The sequence below is a fragment of the Equus przewalskii genome, chromosome 1 (genome assembly GCF_037783145.1).
Source record: "Equus przewalskii isolate Varuska chromosome 1, EquPr2, whole genome shotgun sequence".
NCBI classification, from domain to species: domain Eukaryota; kingdom Metazoa; phylum Chordata; class Mammalia; order Perissodactyla; family Equidae; genus Equus; species Equus przewalskii.
Genome location: NC_091831.1, coordinates 3,280,809 through 3,302,030, shown reverse-complemented (window position 1 = coordinate 3,302,030; position 21,222 = coordinate 3,280,809). Strand labels below are relative to the sequence as shown.

The 21,222-nt window shown below is 48.9% G+C and overlaps 1 long non-coding RNA gene across 1 annotated transcript in view; it reads left to right on the top strand.

Annotated features, from left to right (window-relative positions):
* Positions 1-20,887, top strand: part of LOC139074017 (uncharacterized) — a 61,982-nt gene extending 41,095 nt beyond the window's left edge. The window contains exons 2-7 of the long non-coding RNA XR_011523303.1: positions 11,441-11,552; positions 12,554-12,738; positions 13,927-14,002; positions 15,349-15,540; positions 19,609-19,721; positions 20,044-20,887. This is a non-coding gene — a long non-coding RNA (uncharacterized lncRNA). The remainder of the gene's footprint in view (positions 1-11,440; positions 11,553-12,553; positions 12,739-13,926; positions 14,003-15,348; positions 15,541-19,608; positions 19,722-20,043) is intronic.
* The last annotated feature ends 335 nt before the right edge of the window (positions 20,888-21,222 follow it).

Sequence of the window (21,222 nt, the reverse complement as noted above, 5' to 3'; positions counted from 1 at the left end):
GTTAATGATGTTGAGCACCTTTTCACATGCCTGTTGGCCATCTGTGTATCTTCTTTGGAGAAATCTCTGTTCAGATCTTTTGCCCATTTTTGACTTGGGTTGTTAGTTTTTCTGTTGTTGAGATGTGTGAGTTTATATATTTTGGATATTAACCGCTTATTAGATATATGGTTTGCCAATATCCTCTCCCAATTGTTAGCTTGTCTTTTTATATTGTTGATGGTTTCCTTTGCTGTGCAGAAGCTTTTTAGTTTGATGTAGTCCCATTTATTTATTTTTTCTGTTGTTTCCCTTGCCCAGTCAGACATGGTACTTGAAAATATGCTGCTAAGACTGGTATTGAAAAGCGTACTGCCTATGTTTTCTTCTAGAAGTTTCATGGTTTCAGGTCTTACATTCAAGTCTTTAATCCATTTTGAGTTAATTTTTGTTTATGGTGTAAGATGACGGCCTACTTTCAGTCTTTTGCATGTGCTGTCCAGGTTCCCCAACAACATTTATTGAAGAGACTCTCCTTTCTCCACTGTATGTTCCTGGCTCCCTGGTCGAAAATTAGCTGTCCATAGATGTGTGGGTACATTTCTGGGCTCTTGATTCTGTCCCACTGATCTGTGTGTCTGTTTTGGGGACAGTACCATGCCCTTTTGGTTACTATAGCTTTGTAGCATAATTTGAAATCAGGGAGTATGATATCTCCAGCTTTGTTGTTTTTCCTCAGGATTCCTTTGGCTATTCGGGGTCTTTTGTTGTCCCATATAAATTTTAGGATTCTTTGTTTTATTTCTGTGAAAAATGTTGTTGGAGCTTTGATGGGGATTGGAAAAGACATTTTAAAATAGGCTTTGGGGAAACACTGGGAAACAAAAAACGGTTTGATTTGAATGGCATGTCATTACAAGTGAAGACAGTCTCGGCGTGGTTTGTCCTCATCTCCTCTCTAGTGCTCGCTGAGAGTAACAGTAGCAAATGCAACAGAAGAACCTGCCGCCTATGGAAAACAGTGTTAGTCAAAGTCCCTTTCACCTGAGACCCTTGACCGGGAGGCAAAACTGAGTGATTCTGTTCACTGTAATAGGATGTCAGTGAACTATGCGTGTTTCCAATCATGTTAACACACCAGTCACAGGTACCAGGGATGGGACACATGCTGTATAGTGATGGCCAAGGGGAATTAAGAACACACCCCTTGAAGAACATTAGGATTTGGAAGATTCAAACTTCCACGAAAGGTCTGAGCGTGACAAGCCTGCCTGATGTCCAGAGTGAAGGCTTCACAGTCCAGCCACGCCCGGGATGGCAGGCTGCTCCACCCGCCTCCGAGGCATGGCTGGTCTCTGTCCGGGCCATGGATCAGTAGACCAGCAGCCCAGGACCCACAGCGTTGGCTAGACCGGGATGTTCTTTCCCTTCTTCCTTTTGGGTTCTAAACCTAGGAAGGTAGAAAAACAAGTCATCTTGTAAGATTTTGTAACATTGACGAGATTCAGACTACATATAACGAAGTCACTTAAACCCCTGCTGTTAATATTCACGCTTGGACCGAGTGGATGCAGTAATAACTTATATAATCATCCTACTCGTGAATGTTTTTTTGCCTTTTACGTGCCTGAAGGCTTCCAGATAGTCCATCATTTTTTTGTAGACATAATTCAAATAATTTACGGAAATTGAAATAATTTCATTTTTAAACATTGCTTAAGAGCAATTATTGTCTAAGTTTTATTTATAAGGTACTGTGTTCAGTACCTTGAGAATTACATTTTAAAGAGTATGAGTGTCTCCTCCAGCTACAAAACCCGTATAGACATTAAAGATCCTAGAGCACATGGATTTTCTCTTATAATAATGAACTATATTCAATTTCCTAATATTGAACTATTCATTCGTTTATTAATTGAACCAATTATAGTGACTGTGTCCATATAGCCAAGATCCTTGGTCTCATGGGACTTAGTGTTTAGACACTGGTTCCCAAGTGTGTTTCCTGCACCAGCGGCATCAGCGTCACCTGGGAACTTGTTAGAAATGCACATTTTTGGAAACTCCCACCCCACCTGCCCACAGACCTCTTGAATTAGCAACTCTGGGTGGGCCCAGCCATCTGTGTTTTAACTAGACTTCAGGTGATCCTGACGCACACTCCAGTTTGAGAGCCACTGGTTTAGGTTTTCTAGTTCTTCTCAGGTCAGCTTTATAATTTGTATTTGCCTAGAAAATTGCCCATTAAATCCAGGTTCTCAAATATATTATCATGGAATTATGAACATATTTATTATGAATTTTAAAAAGTCTGTTTCTGCTGTTGTCCTCTGTTAGATTGTACGTTAAATTGTCTTCCTGCACTTATGCTTTTTTTTCCACCTGATTTATCAAAGTTTTGAAGCAGATTATTCTCGTGATTACTTGTTTTGGTGACACCCATACAGGTGTGGATTCCTTTTGTCAAGTACGTCAGTTTCACGCATGTGGAGGTTAAAATTGACAGCAACATCCCGTGCCACCCTGCTGATGGGGTCTTCTTAAATAACCTGGAGGCAGACTCATTGTGTCCCTGGTCTTCTGCTGGGCAGACGCCTGTAAATCCTTGTGAGGGAGTCTGGTCTTTCCACTCCCTTCCCACCATTCATGCTTCCAGAATAGGACAGAGTGAGCTGGGCCCGAGCAACAGCTTGCTGGGAGAAGTTTCTGGATGGAATCTGCTTGGCTGTGCCTTGTCCACATGACTTGTCTCAGGAGCCATGTTGAGGTCAGGGCTTCTGTCTTGGTTTCTCCACATGCCCTTTATAGGGCCTTCTCCTGAGCCCCCCTGTCCCCACCAGGAACCTCATCTTCTCTGTGCTCACACTTAGGAAAAGATCCTCTCAGACACTTGATTCATATCAAAGTGGAAGATTGATGTTCTAGATGCATTTATGCTAAATGGGGACGTGGGCCAAGAGCTTAGTGCAGTGCTTGGTACTTAGTAAGTTCTGTGTTAATAAAAATATACTGGCAAGGGGCCAGCCCTGTGGCTGAGTGGTTAAGTTCACATGATCCACTTCGGCAGCCCAGGGTTTCGCAGGTTCGGTTCCTGGGTGCGGACACGGCACTGCTCATCAAGCCATGCTGACGCGGTGTCCCACACAGCACAACCAGAAGGACCTACAACTACAATATACAACTAGATACTGGGGTACTTTGGGGAGAAGAAGAAGAAGAAAAATGATTGGCAACATTTGTTAGCTCAGGTGCCAATCTTTGAAAGAAAAAAAATACTGGCAAAGGCATTCACTGTGAGCAAAGGCTTCATCAAAGTATGGATGTCTAAGGGTGAGAGTTCACGGCTGGCCCACCCTTGCCTTTGCTGGCACATTTTTGTAAATGCAGGTGGTGGTGGGTTGAAAAGTATCCCCCCAAAAGATCTGTCCAAGTCCTAGCACCCAGCACCTGTGAACGGGACCTTATTTGCAAGTACAGTCTTTGTACATGTAGTTATGTCAGATGAGGTCATCCTGGATTTAGTGGGTCCTAAACCCAATGGCTGGTGTCCTTGTAAAGAGAGACGAGGACACACAGAGACATGGGAGAGACCTATGTGAAGCTGGAGGTGGAGACTGGAGTGATGCAGCCACAGGCCAAGTGATGTCAAGGACCGCCGGCAGCCGCCAGAAGCCGGGACAGAGGCCTGGAGCAGATTCTCTGTCAGAGCCTCTGGAAGGAACCCACCCTGCCCACACCTTGATTTTGGACTTGTGGACTCCAGAACTCTGACAGAACACATTTCTGTTATTTTAAATCGCCCAGTTTCTGGTCATTTGTTATGGCAGCCACGGGAAGCTAATACGCTGGTAAACAGCATACACTAGAGTGCAGATCTTTCTCCGGCCTTTCTCTTAGTCCCAGGAAGGTTGTGCAGGAATGATGATGACTGGGTAACTTGATCCGCCAGAAAATTGCCATCCTCCCCCTTCATTTGCGTGGTCCTGACACATTTGAGAGGCTGGGAGGATGAATTCTCTGAGTTGGCCCTTGGAATTGTCTGGATGCTGTTTGCTTGTACCTGAGGTTACATGTTTTCTTTATCTTTGCATGATCTAGAATTAAATTTAACAACCGAAAGCCATCTTGAAATGAGCATTTCCTGGCATTGTCATCATTTAAAATCAAAGGAAAGTGGAACGTAGAGAATTCTGCTTCTCTGGGACCCACGGACCATTATCCTAACAGGGGCAGCTCATCCTGCCCCATTTCAATGAATATTAACAACCAAACTAGCTGCAAATAGCTCTGTATTGCCCTCCATCATGCAGCAAAATTGTGTACTTACTTCCTTCTCACTATGGAGTTTTATGAATAAGGCATTACAACATGCTGCTAGCACCTACTTTGCCTTTTGTGAAGGACGCTGCAATCAATAGGATGAGTCAGAATTGCTGTTTTCCATTCTTCCTGTTCTCAGCAGATGAACACAAGGCCGAGAGGGGGCTTTGTGAGGGTTCCAGGGGGGCCAATTTCTTGGAGTTCCCATGGAGAAAAGCAGGCTGCTCTTTGCCAGGCATCCAGGACTCCAGGCTTCTTGGGCAGCCGAGGTGCTGTGGTCTTGGTCCTCTGCCTCTGTAGTTGTTGATTGCTGGGGATTACAAAGAATGTTACTCCAAGTATTACATTTTCTTTCTTCTCTCTGCTATTAGAACAAGCTGTCTTCTTCTTCTTGTTTCAACCTTTCAGCAGGTATTTGTGAGCACGTCTTCATATTGGGTGCTGCGTGAGGCTCTTGGTCTATAACAGGGAACAAATAAGACACGGTCTGTGAGGGTGAGGGTCCTGAAAGGACACTTTCTGAAGCCCCCCAAAGTCTACGTGATTGCATGTGACTTGGGGACTGGTTCTTTGAACTTGGGAGGTCCCAACGTCTCCCTGCTTCTGGACTCTGCATGAGGGTGCAGCTGCTCAGACACCTCCAGTGGTCCCCATCTGGGAACTGTAGGGGGAGCAGGCCGAGTTTCCTTTCCCACCCATCCTGGAAGCCAAGAGTCTTCCCAGTGGACAGGGAAGAAAAGACAGCCTCTTATGGGACGACCACCCTATCAGCTTACTGGTAAGACTTTTTACTTTATATATGTTTAAAATACATGCCATTCCTTCCACTTTGCCCAAGATAGACTTGGTGTCTGGGTTACAGCCTACTGATTGTCATTCTGGAAACTTCTAGAATCTCAGTTTTCATTTTAAACAAAATAGGAGAGGATGCATTCACACTTAGGCATTTTTAGACTCCATAAAGAGCAAATAGACCCTCATTCATTGCCCACTCTCTTTGCTTGAGTAAAAGGCATTTCATTTCTTGAATTCCCATTCCTCATACTGTCTTCCTTTGTATCGGTTGCCTGTGTCCTTCCCTCCTTCACGCCCTTGACTCACCCCCGGGCTCCTCGTGGTGTCCCTGCCTGCTCGCATTGCTGGGCAGGGCTTTTGTTTGTGTTTTTATGAGATGGTCAGTCAGGTGTGGCTAAGGAGACAGAGGAGAGGCTCAGGAAGACACAGATTAGTCTCATGGGTCCTAGAGATGGGGCACACCAGGGCACGCCAGGCCACACGGGGAAGCCCCAGGGGGTCAGGGGGCAGAAGCAGGAATGAGGGGAGCCCAGGCGATGGGCTTTGTTGGGGTTTTTGAGGGACAGGCAAGGCAGGGAGGGGTGAACACTTAGGACTGGCAGGTTTGAATCATTCTGGGGGGCTTTGGGCTATGGGGGTGATCCCCAGTTGCCTGGCACCTGGCCCTGGGATGAGGAAGGTGGAGGAACAGTGCCTCTTGGGTGTGCTGGCCGGGTAGAGGAGATCCGGCTCTGGGATGGCTAGTTCGCACGTCACAGGCGTGTTTCTGCTGGGCCCCTGCTGTCTCCAAGGATTGTGTAGCTCAGGGAGGGGCAGACCCTCCCCAGCCAGAAAGGTTGTCTAAGACGTAAAAATAGAAATCACACACACACACACTCACACACACACACACTCCCTGCTCTGCTCCTGCTCGGTTCTGTAAGGGCAGATGGCCACTGTGCGAGGGCACAGCCCTCCTCTCAGGCAGGGACGTGCTTGTCTTCAGAAAGCGGGTCTGATCGCTCAGGTCTAAAGTTCTCTGCATGAGCGGTCTGTGAATCGGAGCTCCTTGTCGAGAAACCCAGCACGGACTGGCTTAAGCATCCAAGGAGAGCACCCTGGCTGCAGGCAAACCTCGGGAAGCTGCCCTCAGGGGTCACTGTTAATTCTTCTCACGTCTGGTTTTGCTTCTCTTAAGCCGTGACCTCCTTCTTTCCTACTGTAAACGAGCTTTATTTCATGCAGCGGGAGGGACGCTGGCTTAGGAGGCTCGGTCCTTAATCCTCCCAGCCAGGACACTCGACAAGGGAAAAAATTCTCCTGGTTTCAGTTTGAAAAAGCCAGACGGGACTCTGACTGGCCTAGCTCAGGCTTGTAGTTCTTCTTGTGGCTGCTGTAACGAATCACGACAAACTGAGCAGCTTAAAACAATGGAAGTTTACCCTCTCAGACTTGTGGAGGCCGGAAGTCTGAAATCCAAGTATCCGCAGAGCTGGGGTCCCGTGAAGGCGCTAGGGGAGGGTCCTTCCTGCCTCCTCCAGTGTCTGGGGGCTCCAGGCATTCTTTGCATCACCCCAGTCTCTGCCTCTCTGGTCACACCACCTTCTCCTCTGAGCGTGCTGTGGAATCTCCCTCTGCCGCCCCTCCTAAGGACAGTTGTGATGGCACTTGGGGTCCACCCACATAATCCAGGATAATCTCCCCATCTGAAGACCATTAATTTAATCATGTCTGCAAAGTCTTTGCCACTTAAGGTCACATTGACAGGCTGCAGGGATTGCCACCTGGTGTCTTTATGGGCCCTTATCAGCTTACCAAGGCCCTGTGCCCACCCTGGGGTCCCAGAACCAGGCAGGCAGAGACTCAGCCTGGGTAACAGCCCACCAGAGAGGCCAGGGGGAAAGGCTGCATCCCTGAAGAAGTGCGGGGTCCCACACAGCCCTGAGGAGAGTGGCTGCGAGCGGGCAGCCAGCTGGTTTTGCATCTCCTGTAATTGCTGCTTGAGCAGTAGCACAGTTTCCCAAGTATTTCGTGCGTGTTTTCTCACTTGAGCTGGTCAGCAATGTTGAGGGGCTCTCACTGATATTATTGTTGTGTCCATTTTTCTAGTAGGAGCTGACCCTCTGGGGCGGTCACTTGCTCAAGGCCGCAGAGAAGCCTGGGCGCCCTGCTTGCAGGGGCAGGCCTCCCTGGTGGACTCTGGCTCGCTGGGTAGTCGCTGGGTCAGGCCTGTGGGCAGTACCATCTCCTGGCTGTGGAGTTCCCTGGCCAGCTGCCCTCTGGATGTGCTGAACCCTCCCTAGGACGCCCAGGCTTCTCTGCTTTGAAGGCCTCGCAGTGGTGGAGGACGGAGCGAGAGGCAGGCCTGGCGTGTTGCCCTTTTGCACATTCAGAAGCTGAGCTGCCCATCAGCGTCACTGACCCCGAGCACCATCCTCTCTCTCCTGGAGGCTGCTGCATGCGTCCGCTCTGCCTTACCTCCTACACCAACTGTCGGCTAACTCCTCCCGGCTGGGGCATGGGCACTCCTGGACCGGCATGGCCCCTCCTGCTAACACTCTCTCCTGTGAGGTGGCCCCAGCCTCACCGGTCCCAAGACAGGCTCTCCAAGCCCCCTTACGTTATTGGTTGCCCGGGCCTCCCCTTGCCTCTGTTACTCCTGACCCCGAGGGCAGGGGCTGCTGCTTCCCTCAAGCATTATGGGGGAAAGGCTGCTGAGAACTGTGATGTGTGCACAGTGACTGTCGGCGTGCAGGACAGCCTGTGGTGCTGGTTACAGTGGTGGGCAGGATGCCGCCCCCGCCGAGGCCCAGACTGGGGGCTGTGGGCAGCACGGCAGGAGCAGTGGCTCTGGATTTCCAAGGAAGGGGGTCATCTGCTTTTGCACAGTGGAGGGCAGAGTCCAAAGCAAAGAGCCCCATGCTCACTGTGTGGCCTGGATGGATTTTCAAAGTGAACCATGAGGTTAAGAGTTTAATTAGACGTGAATCACGAATGATGGCAGTTGAGATATGACATTAGGATTTCGGGAAGATGCCCCAGTGCTGTAGGTGCTCCCGGCAGGGTCCAGGTTGCCATCTCAGAAAGTTGCTTTGCTAACCCCAAACCTAGCCAGCTCTGACCAGGGGTGGGCCCTGGGAGGGGACCCCCGTGGCTTCTGCCCGACGTGTGAAAACACAACCACAGGCAAGAAAGCAGAAGTATATTGGCTTGTTTTTCGTTTTCAAAACTTGAAGATTTTATCTCTGTTTGTTTTGTTTTTGTTGTTGAATGAAAACACTTAGGGATGCAAATTCAGTAAAGCTCATTTTTACTGAGGGAGGGGGCCCAGGGGAGGCACGAGTCCTCATTTATTCATCATACTGTGCTTTAAGACAGATCCTGTGTTCAAATAAGTGAAGGGAAGTCTGTGCTGGCTTTCTCAGAGACTAAAAGACGTGGATGTGCTTTGGAATGGCCAACGGGGTGAAGCATTTTGCAACTTTTTCTAAACAGAATTCTTTCTTCGCGGCGTAGCGGCGTACCTGTGACTAGCCCGCAGCTCAGGCTGGGGAGGACAGTGCAGCCACGGTCGCGTGGAGCGAGTGTGCACGAACGCCCCCCCACGCAGCGCACAGCTGGAGGGGAGCTGTGTCTTACCCTCCCCTCCTGTTGCTGCAAGGTCCATTTAGTGCCCAAATGTCTCCTTGGGGGAGCTCATGGTTGCAAACCTCTGCATCAGTTTGACCCCACACCTGCTTCCCTCCGGGCTCTGGCGCACAGTTAATGTTGCACAGCACATGCCCTGCAGCTTGTGAAGTGGCTCCAAACCCCGAGCGAGTAGAGGAGAGGGTGGCTGAAACCACCTCTTCCCACTCTGTCTTGATGCGAAGCTGCCTTCCACCCCTGCTGGTCCGGAGCAGAGGGTGCCCCTCCCAGGCTGCGCCAACGTGGGGAGCAGTCGGCGCCCCTCATGTCTGGCTGGGGCTGGGCGCTTGCCCCTGCTCCTGGCAGGGCCCACAGAACGCTCCAACTTCAATCTCCAGGGGAGAGATCCAGGGCGGTGCTGCTTGCTTGTGTCTCTCTCCGACCCCCAAATTTCAAAACAAAAACAGAGTCTGATGGGTCTTATCCTCTAGGGGTTCAGGCAACTTGCACTTTGGGCCCAGCAACTCAACTTGAAAACTTTATGAGATGCTGGGACGCGGAGCTCAGATGTCACAGGCAAAGCGCGGCCACCTGGTGGGGATGGGGAGGAGGCGATGGCCCATTCCCAGCAGCCTCTTTCAGCTCTGGGGACAAACACAGGTCAATGAACCACAGATTATCTGCGGGACAGCAGTGTAACAAACCAACCGACCCCCAAGCCCAAGCGACTCTCTGGAGTTAGCAATCTGCCCTTCTTTCCCGGGAAGATTGTTTCTCCACCAAACAAATACAATTAAGGAGCAAATTCCTGGAAACTTGTAGACTCTCTGTGCCTGTGTATTTCGTAGAGAGGACACTTTATGAAGACACCTTGATGATTCAGATCTCCAAATCCCTGGCTTCTGAATTTAACTGATGCTGCCTCTCGCTGTGTTGTGGGATTTCTCTTCCGACAGCCATGATACTTAATGCGGTTCGTAAAAGTCTATTTAAGTTGAAAATGGGGTTTTGTCTTAGGAGATATATTTTTATGAGAATCTTTTCCTAATTCCCTCGCAATTAAACACGGTTTTCTCCTGAACTGGGATGAACTCTGTTTTCACGTCTCTGTGCTGCTGTTCATCGGCTTCCTCAATGAGTCACTTTGCAAATGCAAGGTGACTCTCCTGTCCTCATTATCCCAATGTCCTTTAATTTGCACTCCAAGTTTCTGCTTCCCCGCCAGGCAGCAACTGAACAATTTGGGTACATATCTCATTATGAGCTCCCTCCCTCCGGCTGGATGCTTGCATCGTTTGTTGTTGCTTGTGCCAGCCTCTGAAGCTCCATTTTCTGTCGCATAGGACTTCTCGCTGGCAAATTTTAAACCCCGACGAATCTCGTAATTCTCTGAAGCTCACAATCTTTTCCTTCTCCAATCGCCATAGCTTCTGCAAAGATCTCAGAAGAAATTGAACCTGGGCAGATGAGCTGTTCCACACAGGCTTTAAGCTTTCCCCCCTAATGAAGTGTGTTAGTTTTGTTACCATTTCTGTTTCCTGGATTCAATTTGTTGTCAAATGTGATAAACAACGGAATGGATAGGTTCTATATTAGCCTTTCATCACTCGATGGACTATTTCGCTCTCTCATCACCTCTCTTATGGTCTCCTGGTGTTTCATTTGGCTGAAATGTGACAACACGAGCACCTTTTTGTGGCTGATCTGCACGAAATGGAGACACAGTGTCGTGTTTGCTTCTAAATTATTCCCTGGGCTGTCAGGTAGTTGCCTTGTTTATTGGGTGCTTCAGTTAATTGCTCTGTTAACTTCATTTGTCTGGTTTCCAAGCTGATCCCAAGCTCAACATTCCTCTTCCTAATCTGCCCCTCCTTCTCTGTTTTCATCCAGGTGTCGTTGCAGGCGCCTTCATCTCTCTTCATTTCTCCAACCATGAGCTGCTATCTTGTTCTCTTTCAGCTTTATTTGGCATCGCTACCTTAGATATTTTGGTTATATTTTCAAACCAAATTATTTGACCTATGTATAATATTTGCATATTAAATTTTTCACATTGACTTATAAATCTATGAAATATTTTCATATCTAAACATAACCTTGGGCCGGCCCTGTGGCTGAGTGGTTGGGTTTGCACGCGCTCCCCTTTGGTGGCCCAGGGTTTCACTGGTTTGGATCCTGGGCGCGAACATGGCACGGCCCATCAGGCTATGCTGAGGCGGTGTCCCACATGCCACAACCAGAAGGACCCACAACTAAAAATATACAACTGTGTACCGGGGGGCTTTGGGGAGAAAAAGGAAAAATTAAAAAACAATCTTTAACAATAAACATGACCTTAGCAAGATTTTTCAGGTCTGCTTTATGAGTTTGAGTATTTTGACCTCTCCTGGTGTTGGTGAACCATCTGTGAGTCGTTCCCCTGGAGAGGTGAGTGAACGTGGAGTGAATGTTGGGTAAACCTGCGGGAAGATCCCTCTGGATCCATGCTGACCCTATGGCGGAGAATATTTAACAAAGACAGTCAAAACCAATATTCTCAACATTTTTGTCCTCTTCTCTATACTATGCTCCTTTTTATCAGGGACTCCTAGATATAATTTTTTTTGACACTTGGATATCTCCTTCTTCTCTTGGAAATTGGTGTTGACATTGTTTTATAAAGACTTTGAACTTTGATGCTCTTTATATGAAACTCAGTTGAACTCTTCAGAAAATTCATTCATTTTCTTTTGGCTTATAGGATGGGGACACAGAGGTGAACTTATCAATTTCTCCATGGAAAGCAGGAATTTGAGAGATTTCAGAAAAGTCCGGATTTGAAGATCCTTAATATATTCCTTGGCTGGACCTCGGTGAGGAAGTGACTTCTTATTTCCTGGTTTTATGCATTTGAAACCGCTTCTTAAATACATTTGTGTGGGGGCTAACGAGGGAGGTTTGCAGATGGTGTAACCGCGGGATAGACTCTGATTATTTGCCTCAGAGAGATGCTTTTTACAAGGTTATTTTTACCAGGGGTGTTCAGGAGGAATTCATATTAATGCAGAAGGCGTTTTAAAGTAAAAATTGCCATAGTGTGTGAAAGGTAATTAAATGCTTTGTTCTGAAACCTTTATAGCGATTCCTGGGGCTTTTAGGCAAATCTTTTTCTCTAATACCATGTAATAGAACACGTGTTAGAAAAGGTGTTCTCTTAAATTGGGCTCCTTAGAGAGGAGAGTTCACTGGACTCCAGATTGTCTCTTGGGTGCAGTTGGAGTGTCCCCTGTGGGAAGAAGTCCAGACAAAAGGACACTCCTAGGTGTTTGGTGGCGCCCAAATCATACTCTTCACGTTCATTTTTGAAGAGCCACCTGTTGCCTTGCACCCCTCTGCAGTGGGTTAAATTATGTCCCCAAAGAGTATGTTGGAGTCCTAACCTCTGGTACCTCCTAATGTTCTTATTGGAAATAGGGTCTTTGCAGATGTAATTAGTGTGTATGTGAAAACAAGGTCATCCTGGAGTAGGATGGGCCCTTGGTCTAACAGGATGAGTGTCCTTATACGAAGAGACACAGAGGAGAGTGCCACGTGGAGACCCAGACACACCAGGGAAGGTGCTCACATGAAGGCTGAGGCGGAGGTTGGAGTGATGCAGCCATCACCCAAGGAATGCCGGCAGCCACTGGCAGCTAAGAGGCGAGGAAGGATCCTCCTCTGGAGCCTTTGGAGAGAGCTTGGCCCGACGATACCTTGATTTCAGACTTGTAGTCTCCAGAGCTATGAGAGTGTAGATTCTATGTTTTAAACCACCCAGCTCGTGGTGATTTGTTTTGGCAGCCATAAGAAACTCATGCGCCTTCCCTTACTCCAGTGGTGGAACAGGAGCGCATGCCTGTCTGAGCCACAGGGCTGACTCAGCTCAATCCCTTGAGCTTGAGGATGGTTGCAGAGATCATTGGCCTTCCCGTGCATGTGACCAAGTGGCCTACTGCTCCCCTAGCCGGCTGTGCATAGACAATCAGGGAAATCTCTTCACTGGCAGATGCACGCGGTAAGGTGAGTGGAACCTGATGAGGCCAGGAAAGCAACTCCTACATCATCTCTGAAGTGCCCTAGCTGTGTGCAGGGACTGACCAGCGGCTGGACGGGTCATATGAAGCTTCCCTGTGCACTCCTTCCCCCAGAGAGATGTCTGACCAGCACAGGAGGGCGGTGTGGCAGATAAGCTCTGATCAAAAGAGATCAGCCTCTGAGCAGAGGGCTGCTGGGCTCAAATTTCGGAGCTGAGGACCTCCAGGGAGCGGGTGGTGGCTGGATTCTCAACTCCTCACCTGCCTTCCTGGCTCTTGACCCCAGCAGGCCCCGTATCAGAGGGGTCCTCCAAGTGGGGTGCGTGCATCTGGAAGGTGCACAACACCAGCCCCAAGTGTGGTCAGAAAACACCAGAACATCCATCAATCCGTCGATACTTATCTTTACTCTGCAGAAATTACACTTGGTAATTTCTGTATGTCCATAATATACGTTTTATCCGTGGGAGTTCCTGCAGGGAAGAGGCGGTGCCCTCAACATCGAGATGATCCGAGGAGCCTTGAATAAAGGCAATGCTGGATGCCTTTTCCCCTTCAGAAGGACTCTCACTTCTGCCCCTCCGCCCCCACCCTATGTGAGCTCTGTCTGGGCCCCCACCCTCTGGTCTCTTGTTGGGATTGGGCAGTGGGGAGCCCTGGCTGGCTTTTGGAAAGAGGAAGGAGTGGGAGGACATGGTAGTTATTCCTCTGGCTCACTCCCCTCCTTCCAGGGGATTGCATCGGGTGGCTGACTTCCTCCACTTGAGGGCCCTGCTCCTCTCCAGGCAGCCTCTCTGCAGAATTCTGCCCTTCGGGGTTCAGGTCCACTCTCCCTGTTTGGTGGGTCTAGTGAGTGTGATTCGGCAACAAGCCCTGAGTCACTGTGAAATCCACTGTGGTTCTTCTCCATCCTGCTCTCATCACTATAAACAGTGCATTTACTAAACTCTTATTGAATTATTCTAATTTTGTGAGCCATACACTTCTTCTTGGGACCCCATGACAAAGGGTCCCTTTAGGAGATGTGGTCAGGGTGTCGAGAAACCATAGGCATAGGCAGCACCCAGGGATCTCCAGAGAGGAGCTGGGCAGGTGAAGGCCATGACATCCCTCAGGGAGGTAGCTGGGAAGTAGTATCCTGGCCTCATACTGTTTCTTCTCTCGCATCTTCCAGGCTCCCTGAGGGCTGCTCAATGGAAGCCGAAAGATGTGGGGGCTGTTGATATAGTCCATGCTGGACAGTGTTCCAGGTACAGAACCAGGAGAAGGGTGGGGCACAGGTCTGGAGGGTCTGGTTAATAATATCTAGCACATAGCTATGTATTAATTTGGTCATTGATATGTAGATTTAATCAAGAAATAAATATACATCATTAGGAGACTATACTCATTTCTTCTTTAACAGATGGGAGTGAAGTATCAAAACATTCTGGAAACCATGGGTTTGAAAGATGACTTTCAAATAATTAGATCTCAGGACAGAATGTTGACACCTCATCAGCCATTGCTAAGAATTTGGTGAAGACATTTGAGGCCATAGGGCATAGAAATGGGTTGCTTGGAACTGCTGAAGATGAGATGGGATGCAATGAGTCTGGTGAGATGCAAAGCCAATAGAACAAGAATCCGCAGGTTCTGTCAGCAGTAATCACCACTGAACAGGGGACGTTTGCTCTAGAAGGGGGATGGCTGGGATGATCCAGCTTGGAGAGACTGGAGGCTTGGACCAAGTTGGTGGCAATGGGCATTGTGAGAAATGGATACATTCTTGGTTCATTTTGAAGATTTTGAAACAGATTTTGCTGCTGGATTGATGTGAGGTGTGAGTGAAGGGGAGGAGTCAAGCATCATACTAAGGTGTGGCCTGAATTCCCGAAAGAATGGAGCTACCCCTAATGGGAAGAAGACAGCTGCGGGAGGGGCTGGTTGGGATGAACATCAGAGCTCAGTTTTAGACATATTAGGGCATGTTGAGTTGAGCCACATTGGAGATGCTGTGGTGACTGCAATGCCTCCCTTCCCTGAATCCACGGCCTTCTGCAATGGGCCTTTGCTGCTCCTTCCATCAAGAGGTCTGTCTCCTCAACTCTTGAGTCTGGCTGGTCTCGAGACTTGCTTTGGCCAACAAAATGCAGAAGTGACGTGTGGCATCAGAGCCTTTGCCTCAGGAGCCTTTGCAGCTTCTGCTCTTACTGTCTTAGGAACTTGCCCTGAGGTGCTGAGATGGCCATGAAGAAGCCCAGTCTAGCCCACAGGAGGGTCAGAGTCCATGTGGAACAGAAAGGAGCTCTCCTGGCTGAGGCTCCCAGACTCTTTGCCCATTAGCCAGCACCAAGCACCCGCCACATGAGTGAGGCCACCTTCGTCTCTCCAATCCTGTTGGGCTGCTGGATGATGGCCTCTGTAGGAGTGACCCCAACAGAAGAACTGCCCAGCTGAGCCTAGCTCAAATCACTCATCCACAGGATCACAGCAAACAGATTTTTTAGATCATTAAGATTTGGAGTGGGTTGTCAAGCACTGATATGACTGATAAAAGTGTCAACTTGACATTCAGAATAGATTGACTTAAAATGTGGGTTTTATTATTTTTCAGGTGTGATGAAGCCTACAGATTGGGACATGATTGCTGTTGAAAAGATAGTTTGTGACTCACAGTTCCCAAGAGAAGGGGGCACACCATGCAATGGGGGTCACATGGAGAAGCACCAGGGCTGGTCAGAAGCAGAGGGAGTGAGGAGAAAACATGGCCAAAAGCCTTTATTGTGATTTCCACAGGAAGAAGCAGGTGAGGCAAAGCAAGCAGGTTTAGGGTTGGCTCGTTTGAGTAATTTTAGTGGGCTCTGGGCCTGGTACCTGCACCTGGGGTGACTATGGCAGGGGGCTAGTGTCCCCCAGTGTGAGACAGCCAGATAGAGCAGGTGGTTGGGGGTGTGGACTCTGGATTGGTTGGTTTACATATGAAAAATGCACTCAATCATTTACTATCTCGAGGAATTGGATAGACCTGGGAGGAGCAGTCCCTCCAGGGTCAACAAGTCCCCAGATGTCAAAGCATCAGAATAAAAAGATGTGCTTAATACACAGAAGTCACGGAACCCATTGGCTCAGGGGAGGATCCTGGCTGGAGATATAAATGTGGGAGCCGTCAGAGCCTGCATGAGACCACCTAGTGAGTAAGTGATGCTGGAGGGAGAAGTGGTCAGAGGCAGAGCCCCTAGGATCTCTGGCATGCCAGGGTCATGGAGAGGAGGAGGAACCCACAAAAGAGACTACGAAGGAACAGCCAGAAAAGAAGAGAGGAAACCAGGAGATGGTAGCGCCCTGGAAGCCAAACGAAGAAGGTCTTTCAGGAGGACCAGACCCACCTGCCGAAGGCTATGGGGTGGTCAAGGGAGAGATGGGTTGAGAAATGACCACTGGATGAGGTGATGTGGAGCAAGGGTGGGGCACAACCCCAAGGGGGAGCTCCAGAGGCAACCGTCCAGTCTCTCTACACATCCTGTGCCCTCCCTGCCCAATCCTTTTACATCCCCTCTTCCTGCCTCGTCTCTCTCCCTGACCTGCTCCATGCTCCAATATGGCGCCTGTGTTCTTCATTCCTCTTGCGTATGGTCCATTTCCTCATCACATGTAGGCTCTGGGAGGTGGTGGAGTCTGTCCCTTCTGTGTGCAACTGAACCCCAGAACTGAGAGCAGTGCCTGACAGAGTCAGTGCTCTGAAAACACCGGGGTGAGTGAATGAATGAGTGAGGAATGGATGAATGAAAAGGAGCTTACGCATTAGCAGACCCGCATGCTTCTCAGGTGCAGAGGGGAAAACAGAGGCTCAGGAAGAAGGGACCTTCCAGGGTGACCAAGGTCCCGCCTCTCAGTGAGGACTCATCCCTATTCCCAGCTGCTGCTTTTTATTATCACTTTAAACTCAGTTTCTGGTTCAGATCACATTTTCCCAGTGTCTGGCACATAGTAGGCACTTCTATGTGTGAACAGATAAATAAAAAGCCAACTACAAACTCAGTATTCAAAAGGCTTTCATTTTGTGTTAATTGTTGATGCAGATCTGACATTTCTCACATCTACTCCAGAAAAAAACCCCCAAATGTCCACTAGTGAAAGCACTTAGTGCCATTTTATCCCCCGGAAAAGTGAGCTACTTAAAGGAAAGCTTTTAGCAGACACCTCTAAAGATAGTAAAAATTAAAGTTTAATTTTTTGCTATTGTTTGCAGTTTAATTATGCTGCATCCCTTTGGCAAGAAATGCTTTAGTCTGGGGCAATTTCACAGTTATAAATGTGTTCTCTACTGATTTGGGAACAGTGATTTCAGACAGACAGCATGATTCTCCGGATTCGTCTTCAGCAGAGAGGGAGCCAGGCCCCCAGTCATGCAGGCTGAAATTCACGTTCATGATGGAGGAAGAGTGCGGGAGGGGATCTGTGGAGAGCCTGAAGCCAGGGACCCTAGAGGTCAGGAGAGATGGTCTTTGCCAGTGGGTAATATGTTTGAAGGCAAGGATAATTTGTGACCCTTGTCAGCAAGACTTCCCAGAAACACCAGGGCCCTTCCCGTAATGACGCATCTCTCTTTCGGAGGGCTCTTTGCAAGCACAACTGTGTAGTCAGGGTGAGTGCAGTACTGGGATGTACTAGTCAGGATACTTATTATTACTATTATTATTATTATTATACTAGTCAGGATAATTATTATTAATAAAATGAATACTTTGTAATGTAAAGCACAATGACATATAACATGCAATGGAGAGGACTCCATCTCTGAGGAAGGGAGGCAATAGGGTTGAAGGTAGAAAAATCTGGCCCAATTAAGACAGTCTGGTATGTGTCCAGCTCCCTGCAGGTGTGAAGGGTTTGGCAGTCTTGCCTGTCCTCATGTTGCTGTGGTCCCAGGCCCTTGGGGTGGGCACCGGGTCTTCCATTAACATCGCAGTCCCGTATAGCAGGGACCTTGTAGGCTGATTGGGAACCAGGTTTCTAGGGACAGGAATGGAGCTTTGTGGAGTTCCTCTCTGGCTGTTGGAGTGGGCTGTGCATAGACGCCTCCCCTGCCCAATTCCGTGTGGGAGGCGGTGAGGCTTAACCTGGATAGGGCTGCTCAGCAGGGGAGGGCATTGGAGTCACCTGCAGAGCTTCTAAAACGCCCCAGGTCTGGGTCTACCCCAGACCCAGTAAATCAGAACCTCTGGGGATGGAATCCCGAATCCTGAGTCTGAACCCAGGTGATTCTAACGTGCAGCCAGGGGGAGCACCACTGGTCCAGCTGAAGGGCAGAGGGATGCGCCTGCATTTCCCTCCACTCACAGTGGGGTGTCTGGAGCACATAGATGCTGGATGCAGACGCTGGGTGTCTCATCATCCCGACAACCTCAGGTCTTCAGGCCTCAGCTGACTTCCAGGGAGAGGCGATGACCCAAGTGGACCCTTTACTGAGTGGTGGTGCTTGTGGGGCTCTAGGTTCTTCAAAAGAGATTGATCCAAAGTGCCTTGCTAAGACAGGGCTCTTCTGGTCAATCAGCAGGGAGTGGCTAACGCGCAGCTTCCATGGGGAGGGTGGTGCAGTGAGGGCGCGGCTACGAGGCCCCTCTGAATGTGCCTCCTCCTCTGCAGTCACCCCGAGACTCTTGTCCAGATCACTGCGGGCCCCAGGCCCAGATGTCCACGGCAGCACCCAGGCCACTAGGGGATGTCTCCTTTGACATGGGCCTTGAGGAACTGTTGCTCTAAAGAACAAAAGGAACTAAAACAAAACCCCTAGGAAAGCAAATAAGAAGGTCGTAGGAAACCTCTCTGTCCGATTCCCCCAGGAACTAATTAAGGCTTCCTGTTAAAGTGCAGTATCGGGTTCTGAAGATCTTCCCCGGCGCTGGCCTGGGGCCTGCCAACTGTCCCTTCTAAATGGCTTTGTCTTTCCTTCCTGACTAATTGCTGTTTAAGCCAAGCGTTGTCAGATAAATGCTTTCCTCTTCAAATAGCCATGCGTCTCCTGGCGCTCCAGAGGCCTGCTCACCTTGGGCTCGAGCTGCTTCCGTTTCGTTTTCCCATCTCTTCTTGGGCAATTTAGCAACTGCTGGTTGAGAGATGCTAAATTAATTAAAGAGGTAATGGGGATGCAGAACAGTGCTGAACGTCGAAAATCAGCTTTTAATTGAAAAATGAAATGCATCTTCCCAACAGCAGAGGTTAGATGTGGAATGCTGATGTTTCATTAGCATAGCGTTTGGCGTTTAAGACTAATAAAATTTACGACAGTGTGGGAGCACTAGAGAATAGGGGAAACTTCCAGCAGATTTTCGTGGGTAACGCTCTCTCCTCCTGAGAAGGCTGTGCTGAGTAGCCCCTGGGAGCAGAACACGTCACCCCAAAATAGGCTACTTTGGCATAAAGGTTATTTTGAGCTGAAGGCGATTGAGAAGCTGCTGATGCAAGAAAAGCTCTCTGCGCTCCCCCTATTTCCCTGAAAGCAGACCATCAATTTGAAAAGGCGTGCCCCCTCCTCTCTCTGCCAGGAAGGACAGAAGTTAATCATCTGAGAAAACTCTAGACTCTTATCAGCCCAGAGAAATCTGCGTAACAAACTTTGCTAACCAGTCCCTAACTACCGTTAGTTTCCCCATATATTTACCTTCCCACAATTTGCCACCTGTAGAAACTCAAAGCCCTTTTCCTTTGTCTTGTCACTTCTCTACAAATTTATTGTCCTTTTGTTAAGATGCTTTATGAGCCCGAGTTCCAGCCACCCCTCTGAGTCTCTCCTCACCAAGTGCTCCCCTGTGTCTGAGCGTGCGTGTGTCAGTAAACTTCTGTGTGTTTGTCTCTTGTTCATCTGTCTTGTCAGTCTAATTTGCAGGGCCCCAGTCAATGAAGCTGGATGCAGGAAGTATTTTTTCCTCCCCTGCGGGGCAAAAGCACAGAGAGAATAGAGGCACTCCCCCTTCTGGTGGAACGCAGGTAAGACGGCATATGGGTAAGTTAAGGTACATCTCATTGTAGGCAGGTGCTCAAAGCTTCCTGAAAGGAGGGATTAACTTCACCTGGTGCAGGTGCTCTGGGCCCTTGGGAAAGAAGGCACAATTCAGTTGGCCTTTGAGCCAATGTTGACATTGGTAGGGCGGTTACAGCCTCTTGTTCCACCTCTCTTCTTTCACATGAGCAAACGGAGCCTTAGAGACGGGAGAGGGACCAGCCCGGGGGATGGGGAGGTCGGTGGTCAGCGGCCAGGACTGGAGCCCAGGACTTCTGCACACAATGCTTTCTCCCTGTCTTCCCGCAGGATCTGCCCCTACTGGCGGTCAGGCCGACGTTATTCACAAGGGATTCTGGGCTCTGAAGCCATGGGGCCCACCTACCTTGGTGCAGGATGAATCCTCTTTTGTTCAGGTGGAACGAGGGAGAATGTGTGCTTGACTCAGATGTGAGACAGCCGTGTAGCACTATGTCCGCCATAAAATGCAGGGCTCTGAGTCCTTGTCTACGCTTTCACTAAGGGGGCCTGGCCATCAGCTGGGATTTGCTGAGCGCGTGCACAGAGCGGGTGAGGGACCCTAAATCACCAAGACCAGCTTATGCTGGGGCAGGCGGAGGGATGGGGAGCAGGGGGGCCCAATGTGGGGTGGGCAGTGGCTGGGTGCCAGGGTGGCAGTCCTGAGCCTGAGCGGCTGCCATGACGAGGAAAGTTACATGGGACCCCGATTGGAGAGAACCCATCCTGTCACCTGGACACTAACCAGACATCCCAGGTCCCAGTTTGCTCAAGCTCTCCACCTTCCTTTAAGGCCTTTCATGAACCCAGTCAGGAAGATTCAGGACTATGCCACTTGGTTTGCTGTTGACTCAGGAAAGAAAACTACTGTGTCTGAATGACGCACACACTCCGTGTCCTGAGCTGCTTTTCTCAGTCTTGATGGAGCTGCAGCCACCATTCTGTCTGGGATCCGTGTGGAGCTACAGTGTGGGAGAGAAATGCTAATACCTAGTCATAATCACCCTGTCCTGCTCGGGTAATTGGCAAATGAAAATATCCTTGTCTCTTCGGGACCGCTGGCTGGTAACAACACAGACAAGAAGCATAATTGCATTAGAGACGACTTTGCTGCCACTGGATTTTGGTTAATGGCGTAAGTTATAATTTTACACTCTCAAATATCAGCATCCATCCAAAATGAGTACATTAAAAGCAATTAGTGTAGATTATGGATTTGAAATGAAGAAGAAAATATATTAATATGTCTAATTACTATGTTAATTAGGCATTGGTGCCATATATTTCATACCTAAATGCTAATGTTGATGAAGCTGTCATTATTATTTTTTTGGAGTGCAAAAATGAATCTGTGCTATTCTGCTCCATAGTAAATAACGGACGTTAGCCCGGCCCCTGGGGAGTCCGAGGGTATGGAGGCCCACTGCCTGCCTTCCAGGTACTGAGTGACCCAGACAGCACCTGCACAGG